The following is an 8,154-nucleotide window of genomic DNA, read 5'->3' on the forward strand; positions in this document are numbered from 1 at the left end:
AGCAATGTCCATAATAGCCAAACTGTGGAAGGAGCCTCGGTGTCCATCGAAAGACGAGTGGATAAAGAAGATGTGTTCTATATATATAATGGAATATTACTCAGCCATTAAAAATGACAAATACCCCCCATTTGCTTCAATGTGGATGGAACTGGAGGGTATTATGCTGAGTGAAGTGAGTCAATCGGAGAAGGACAAACATTATATGGTCTCATTCATTTGGGAAATATAAAAAGTAGTGAAAGGGACTAAAAGGGAAAGGAGAGAAAATGAGTGGGAAGTATCAATGAGGGTGACAGAACATGAGAGACTCCTAACTCTGGGAAATGAACAAGGGGTGCTGGAAGGGGAGGTGGGCGGGAGGTTGGGGTGACTTTGTGATGGGCACTGAGGGGGGCACTTGTCGGGATGAGCACTGGGTGTTATGCTATATGTTGGCAAATTGAACTCCAATAAAAAGTATACAAAAAAAGGCTGAGTAATATTCCAGTGTGTGTGTATGTGTGTGTGTGTGTGTGTGTGTGTGTGTGTATAAAACACATTTTGCTTATCCATTCATCTGTCCATGGACAGTTGGGTTGTTTTTACATTTTATCTACTATAATAGTGCTGCCATGAACATGGGTGTACAAATATCTCTTTGAGACCCTGCTTTAAGTTATTTTTGGCATATATACTCAGAGGTGGAATTGCTAGGTTATGTGGCAATTCTTTTTTTTTTTAATTTTTTGAAGAAAAGCCATACTGTTTTTCACAGGGACTATACCATTTTATTTTCCCACCAACAGCGCAACAAGGGTTCCAGTTTCTCTACATTCCAGCCAACACTTGTTATTTTCTGTTTTTTTTTTAATAGAAGGCATATTAATGGGCGTTAGATGGTATTTTATTATATTTTTGATTTGCATCTCCCTAATGACTAGTGATGTTGAGTATCTTTCATCTTAGTTTTTGGTCATTTGCATATATTCTTAGGAACAATGCCTGTTCAAGTCCTTTGTCCATTTTTAATTTTTGTTTTTATAGAGTTTACTCTATAATTTTTTGTTTCAGTTTTTCTTCCTGTTTTTCTGACTTTTCCTTTTTTGACTTGTCTTTCTCTTGCCACCTTCTAAGTTTTAGTATTTTCCAAGGACTTGTCTTTAAACTCCTTTTTGTCTTTGGTCCCTTCTTTGCCAAATCTTACCAGTGTGAAGATGATGTCTCCATTCATATTTTCTCTGTTGAGCTTTAACTTTGCTTCTGGCTCCCTGCTCTAACATTTCTTTTTTTCCTTCCAAGTTTTTATTTAAATTACAGTTAGTTAATGCACAGTGTAATATTAGTTTCAGGTGTAGAATTTAGTGATTCAACACTTACAACACCCAGTGCTCATTACAAGTGCCCTTCTTAATCCCCATCACGTATTTCACCTATTCCCCCACCTACCTCCTCTCCAGTAACCCTTAGTTTGTTCTCTATGGTTAAGAGTCTGTTTCTTGGTTTTTCTGTTTCTCTTCCCCAGGTTCATTTGTTTGGTTTCTTAAGTTCCACATATGAGTGAAATCATATGGTATTTGTCTTTCTCTGACTTATTTCATTTAGCATTATACTCTCTAACTCCATGTCATTGCGAATGGCAAGATTTCACTTTTTTATGATGACTGAGTAATATTACATGGTATATATATAGTCTTATTTATCCTTTCATCAGTTGGTAGATATTTGGGCTCTTTCTATAATTTGGCTATTGTCCTCTAACATCTCTTAATGATTTCAGTCTTACCTAAAATTCAGAGTGGGAATTTTGGTTGGTTTCTAGGCTGGTTGTTGGGCTGCTGTCTCATTAGTTTCCCATCTTTGAGTGTTCCCTTACTTTACATGGTCAGGATTGCTTGCTACCATGTCTAGCCTCTAAGAAGAGGGGTAGTAAGGGTAAGGGACTGAGGTCTGTAGCAGGGACCCTGGCTATTTGCTCAGGTAAAGCTTCCAATTCTCTATAAGAAGGGAAGTTATGAGTATTGATAGGTAACTAGGCTTCTCTTGTACAGGTAGCTTTATTATTCCTCATAGAGGCTTAGTATTTGTTGAATAGGAAGATCCCAATTGAGGAGTGCCATTGTGTGGGGAATGGCAGCAATCATAGCAGTGCCAACCACCAAAAGAATGAGCTCACAGACCTTGGCCCACTGCATCTTCGATGGATTGAGTTACCATGGAGGACTTAACACAAAGGCAATGGTTAAAACAGTGCTTTACTCATGGAAAGAAGAGACACATGAACAGCATCTCTAATGTGTGCCAGTCTACCATGGCCAGTGAGTCCCTCCTGATAACTGATGCAGAATGATGGACCAAACACATCCCTCTTGTGCTGCAGGTAAAAACTTCCTTCCTGTTGGTGGAACTGGAGGGAACAGATAATACTGATAGGGCAAGCCAGATGCCATATAACACACATAATTAAGCAATACAGAGAAGTTCATGGTTTGCCCAGGGCAGGGGAGAATCCTCCAGGGGAAAGGTTTCTTTGTGGGAATAATCTGGGGTCAAGTGATAGCTCAGCATCTAGCCTCTATTTAGGAGAATGTCCTGGGGCCAGGACACTTACTGGATAATCCTGAGGTGGGGGACAATAGGTCATGGAGAGGTTACTTCTCCAATAGTATTCTAACCAAATTTGGAGTATATTAGAATAGAGAATTATTGGAGCCGCTCCCTCTCTATTAGCTGGAATCCTGTCCTCAAGGACAGACTAGTCTGAAGGATCAATCTTATTACAGGAGTGGCTTCCTTTTTTAAAATTATTTCTGTTGTCCTTGACTAATAACTTTAAATATCCCAGTTATTTTAGTGGATTTTTAAAGCTTATATTACTTGGATATTGTGAGTTCAGTTCAAAGCTATTTGAAGGTAGTGTTCATTGCAGAACACCAAAGAGGGTAGGGCTCTGGTCAGGATGGCACCAGGGACATCTCTTGCAATATTTTTTTTTCTTGCAATATTTTTGCTGTGTTTCCTGGATATGGGAGGATTGACATGGAGGAATACCCCCCAAGATGATTTTTGTACTATTGGAATGTAAATAATCGTCGTGAAAATGTCTTTGGGAGTCTGTCTTGTCAGTATAAAACTTTGCCTGACTCTATGATGTGATAGATGCCACATGATATTCTGTAGCCAGACTCAAGTGGACCATGGTGACTGGAAATATAAATCCTGGTACCAGAAATATGACTACATGCTCATTTTTTAATACATACACTTCTCTAATATAATGTTCTTGTGGAATGCAAACTTGCTGAAGGAAACCTTAGCTAAGAAGAATCTCAGGCAGAATCATACATGCTTTAGGTAGGAGGCTCATCTGTATAATTGTGACCACTGAGAGCATAGTAAGGGTTACTGATAAAGCCCTCCTATACTCTGGAATAGCTGTATTGTAGCCAAAGCAATGTAATCAGTGCTGTGGGTCATAGTGTTTCCTGTACATTGTCCTCCCATCAGTGACCATATGGCACATTTGTAATTTGATTTCTCAGATTTCATATTCCACCAGGACTTCTCTGCCATGTTTTTTTTAAGATTTATTTTTATTTATTTATGATAGACACAGAGAGAGAGAGAGGCAGAGACACAGGCAGAGGTAAAAGCAGGCTCCATGCTGGGAGCCCGGCGCGGGACTCGATCCCGGGACTCCAGGATTGTGCTCTGGGCCAAAGGCAGGCGCAAAACCACTGAGCCACCCAGGGATTCCCCCCTTCTCTGCCATGTTAAAGAAGAATGTAATTAATATGATCATACATGTTTGACATGCTTTGCATGACATAAGCACACAAGAGAAAAAGTCTGGCCATGAAATGATATATGTAGAATAAGAGCAAGCTGGGGATGAGGATATAGTGCCGATTTGCATGAAAACTAAGTCTTCTCAGCGTGAATTTAGATGGAGTATGGTTCATGACTTTTTCCTCTGATTGGTTTATGGATGACTCTCAAAATAATTGTTGTTTTATTTTAAATGAAAAAAATGCAATGATGTGTCTTCGGAAGACTTTTCCTCTCTTTCTGTCTTGTCCTATATACTTGATCCTTATATTTTAAGAATTTTGGATCAATATCAAGAAACTTTATTTTACAATCACAAATACATGTAACCAAGAAGAATCAGATCAAGGTAATGAAGTAGAATGATTCTGTTAAAGCAAAAAATGTTTCTGTGTAAAACTGAGTAGTTCCACTAGATGGTAGCAAGTGGTTATATTTTATACCTTTACAGTGACTATTCATAAAATGCTCACTTTTCTTTCTTTTTTAGAAAAAGATTTTATGCATTTACTTTTTAAAATAAACTCTACATCCAGTGTGGGGCTAGAACTCACAACCCTGAGATCAAGAGTTGCATGCTCTACTGACTGAGCCAGCCAGGGACCCCGAAATGCTCACTTTTCTAAAATTAGAAAAACAGTTCTGGAAAAGTGAAAATTATATCTGAAATACTGCTTCCTTTGGAGAGGGTAAAACACAACTGAGTTCAAATGTATAAAAGAAAAAATGCAGATAAAACTTCTTTTCCTAATGAAGTAGCCCCTTCAAATGGCCAGAGAACACCAATTCTAGGCCTGCTTTCTGGTGACTTTTGACTTGTATTTGATAAAATTTTGCAGAAAGTTGTGGGTCCTGTGTTGACTATTTCTCCTAATGGTAAGCAGTGTGTATGCTTTAAAATGACCTTTCTCTGCAGTCGGGCAGCAACAGCAGCACAAGTGCAGAACGCATACAGTGCCTTAGCAGCAGCAGCAGCAGCAGCAGTGGAGGCACCCGAGCCATCACAGCTCCTGTGCTGGTGCAGCCACCCTCGTTCCCTCTGCTCTTCCTCTCTTTGCTAGCACCATGGCTGATGAGCTGACCGAAGAACAGATGGCTGAATTCAAGGAAGCTTTCTCCCTATTTGCCAAAGATGGTGATGGTACCATCACAACAAAGGAACTTGGCGCTGTCATGAGGTCACTGAGTCAGAACCCAACAAGAGCCTAATTGCAGAATATGATCAATGAAGTGGAGGCTGATGGTAATGGCATCATTGACTTCTCAGAATTTTTGACTACACTGGCTAGAAAAATGAAAGATACAGACAGTGAAGAAAATTTGTGAAGCATTCTGCATCTTTGGCAAGGATGAGAATGGTTACATCAATGTAGCAGAACTATGTCATGTCATGACAAACTTAGGAGAAACACTAACAGATGAAGAAGTAGATGAAATGATCAGAGAAGCAGATATTGATGGAGATGGACAAATCAACTACAGTTGATGACTGCAAAATGAAGACCTAATTTGAACTCCTTTTCCACCCTCTAGAAGAACCATATTGAATCTTTTACTGACCTCTTGCAAAAAAAGTTCATTTTCTCATTCTGTTTCTCTAAAGCAAAACTGAATGTTGAAGTACCTTCTGTCCACACACTCAAAATCTGCACATATTGGCTGGTGGTCCTGCATCCTAAAGATAAGCGACATATCAGTTTTACTATATAAACACTTGTACTGCCTTATGATAAGGAAGCAGTTAGTGGACTCCTTGCAGTTCCATTTGCTAATGATTAATACACTATTTGGGCTTGCCAGCTTTTCATGCATGCAGCTTGACAATTGAGCATACTCAGGCATTTGTATTAAAAATGAAAAATGAAAAAAACCAAACTTGAAACCTATTCAAATGAGTTCTAGTTCAATTTGTTAGTATGTATTGTCATAGCTGGTTTACTGAAAACAAACATCTAAAATTAGTTTACCTCAGGATGCGGTGCAGAAAGATGGGTGAAGGATAAACTGTCTAGATGTGGCCCCACTTAGCAGGACAGCCCTTTTATACTTCTGTTTGTCCTGACCCCTGGTGAAAATGACATACATGCTGGTGGCATCCTGTATATTTTGGTTTAGTGTTGTCTCTGTTTTACTAGAGTGAAATGGGTGTCAGGCTGTCACCATTCACACAAATTTTTAAAAAGAAACCTTTAACAAGGGAGCATCTTGGACTCTCTGGTTTTAAAACCTTTTGAACCATGACTTGGAGCCAGTAGAGTACACTGTGACTGTGGACTTCAGCAGAGCCATCAACATTGCTGTTGAAGAACTTGTAATTTATGTCCATTCCAAGTTGTAAATTCTGGTCTTTTTTTTTTCAATAAAAAGACTATTAACTTAAAAAATAAAATGACTTTTCCCTAGATTCCCATGGTGGGTCATGAAGTTGGTTGTGGTGAAATAAAATTTGAAATTAAGAGAACAGTTGGAGGAGTTAAATTTGATAGCGGAACAATAGTATAAATAAACATTTAAAAATAAGATTTTATCTGCTTTTGACCTGTCTTCTATACACTTTTCATTAGTTTTGCCAAATAGAATTTCATATAGGTAGTCTGTTAGTGGTTCATGGTTTGACTAAGGATAACCTAATTAAAAATAGACATTTCACAAGAGGGATAGGATTGAAGCAAACAAATGAGTGGTATCACTCATGTACGTACCACAGTTTGTTTAATGAGTCACCCATAGAGAGGCATTTGGGCTGTTTCCAGGTTTTGGCTTTTACAAAGAAAGCTGCTAAGAAAATTCACATATATGCTTTTGCACAAATATAATTTTCATTCCTCTGGGATAAATAAATACACAGGTTTGCAATCACTGAGTCATTTGGTAGTTAAATGTTTAGTTTTAAAATAATCCATCTAGGGATCCCTGGGTGGCGCAGCGGTTTGGTGCCTGCCTTTGGCCCAGGGCGCGATCCTGGAGACCCAGGATCGAATCCCGCATCAGGCTCCCAGTGCATGGAGCCTGCTTCTCCCTCTGCCTATGTCTTTGCCTCTCTCTCTCTCTCTGTGACTATCATAAATAAATAAATTAAAAATAAATAAATAAAATAAAATAATCCATCTAATTTTTCTGTAGTGGCTGTACTGTTCTACATTTCCACCAGCAACATATGGGTGATTGAGTTTCTCATCATGTTTGTCAGCATTTGGTGCTGTCATTATTTTATATTTTAGCCATTCTCATAGGTATGAAGTGATACTTTATTGTAGGTTTAACTTGCATTTCCCTAATGGATAATAATATTGAACATATTTTCATGTGCTTATTTATCATCTCTATATCCTCTTTATTGAAATATCTGTTCACACTTTTTGTCTGTTTTCTAATTGAATTGTTCTTTTTCACTGTTGAGTTTTTAGTGCTCTTTGTGTATTATACATACTGGTCCTTTGTCAAACATGGGGCTTTGAAATATTTCGTCTCAGTCTGTGGCTTGGTCTTCTTAACAGGATTTTTACAGAGGAAAAGTTTTAAATTTTGATGAGGCCCATTTTACCAGATAAACTCTTTTACTAGATTTCTTATCTGATATTCAGTTTGTGAAGGAACACATAATAAGACAATTATTAGAGATCCATTGTAATATATTATAATTTATAATGTCCATGTCCCATCCTGGACTAAACACTTGAATAAAAAGCACAATTTATTTATATTCCTGTGAGTAATAAAACTACCTGTGCACATCCTTTATTCCTATTTTCTACCTCAATTAGACTGAAACATTTTTGAGGATATAAGATTATGTTTATTCACCCTGAATCCTCTTTGAAGTTGAGTATACAGAACCAGTGTTCAACAAATGTATTTTAATATTCCATCAATGCATCATGGCAGGCTGTAAAGATGTAGAGTTTGTGATATTGAGTTAAAATTTTGGCTTTACCCCTTGCCCACAGTGAAAAATTGGGTGAGTCATTTCACTTCTTTAGCTTCAATTTCCTTACCTAACATTTTGGGTAATAACCAATGGGCTTGTCATGGGGTTCAAAAGAGATCACATATGTAAGGCACCCAGTAAGGTGCTTGACACTTAGTAGATTGTGAATTAAATGGTAAGTATTGCAGTTATCAGGATTTCAGCTCTGTAAATCCTGAAGCAGGCATTATAAGGGCCAGTTTAAAGGCTTGAGTGTATCAATAGATACCATGTGATGTGAACTGAACTGTATGAAAAGTCCTGATTATCTTAAACCAAACATTCAAGAGAAAGCATAATTTTATTATCCAGTACAAAATTTTACAGTTTGGTGGTTATATCAAGGCCATTTAAAAGATAGAGTTTATGCAGTTTCAAGT

General features: G+C 37.9%; 1 pseudogene; it reads left to right on the top strand.

Moving 5' to 3' along the window:
• Positions 1-4,594: 4,594 nt before the first annotated feature.
• LOC140627588 (calmodulin-alpha-like) lies at positions 4,595-6,197 on the top strand (annotated as a pseudogene).
• Positions 6,198-8,154: the final 1,957 nt, after the last annotated feature.

This window comes from Canis lupus, chromosome X (assembly GCF_048164855.1).
Source record: "Canis lupus baileyi chromosome X, mCanLup2.hap1, whole genome shotgun sequence".
Lineage (NCBI taxonomy): Eukaryota > Metazoa > Chordata > Mammalia > Carnivora > Canidae > Canis > Canis lupus.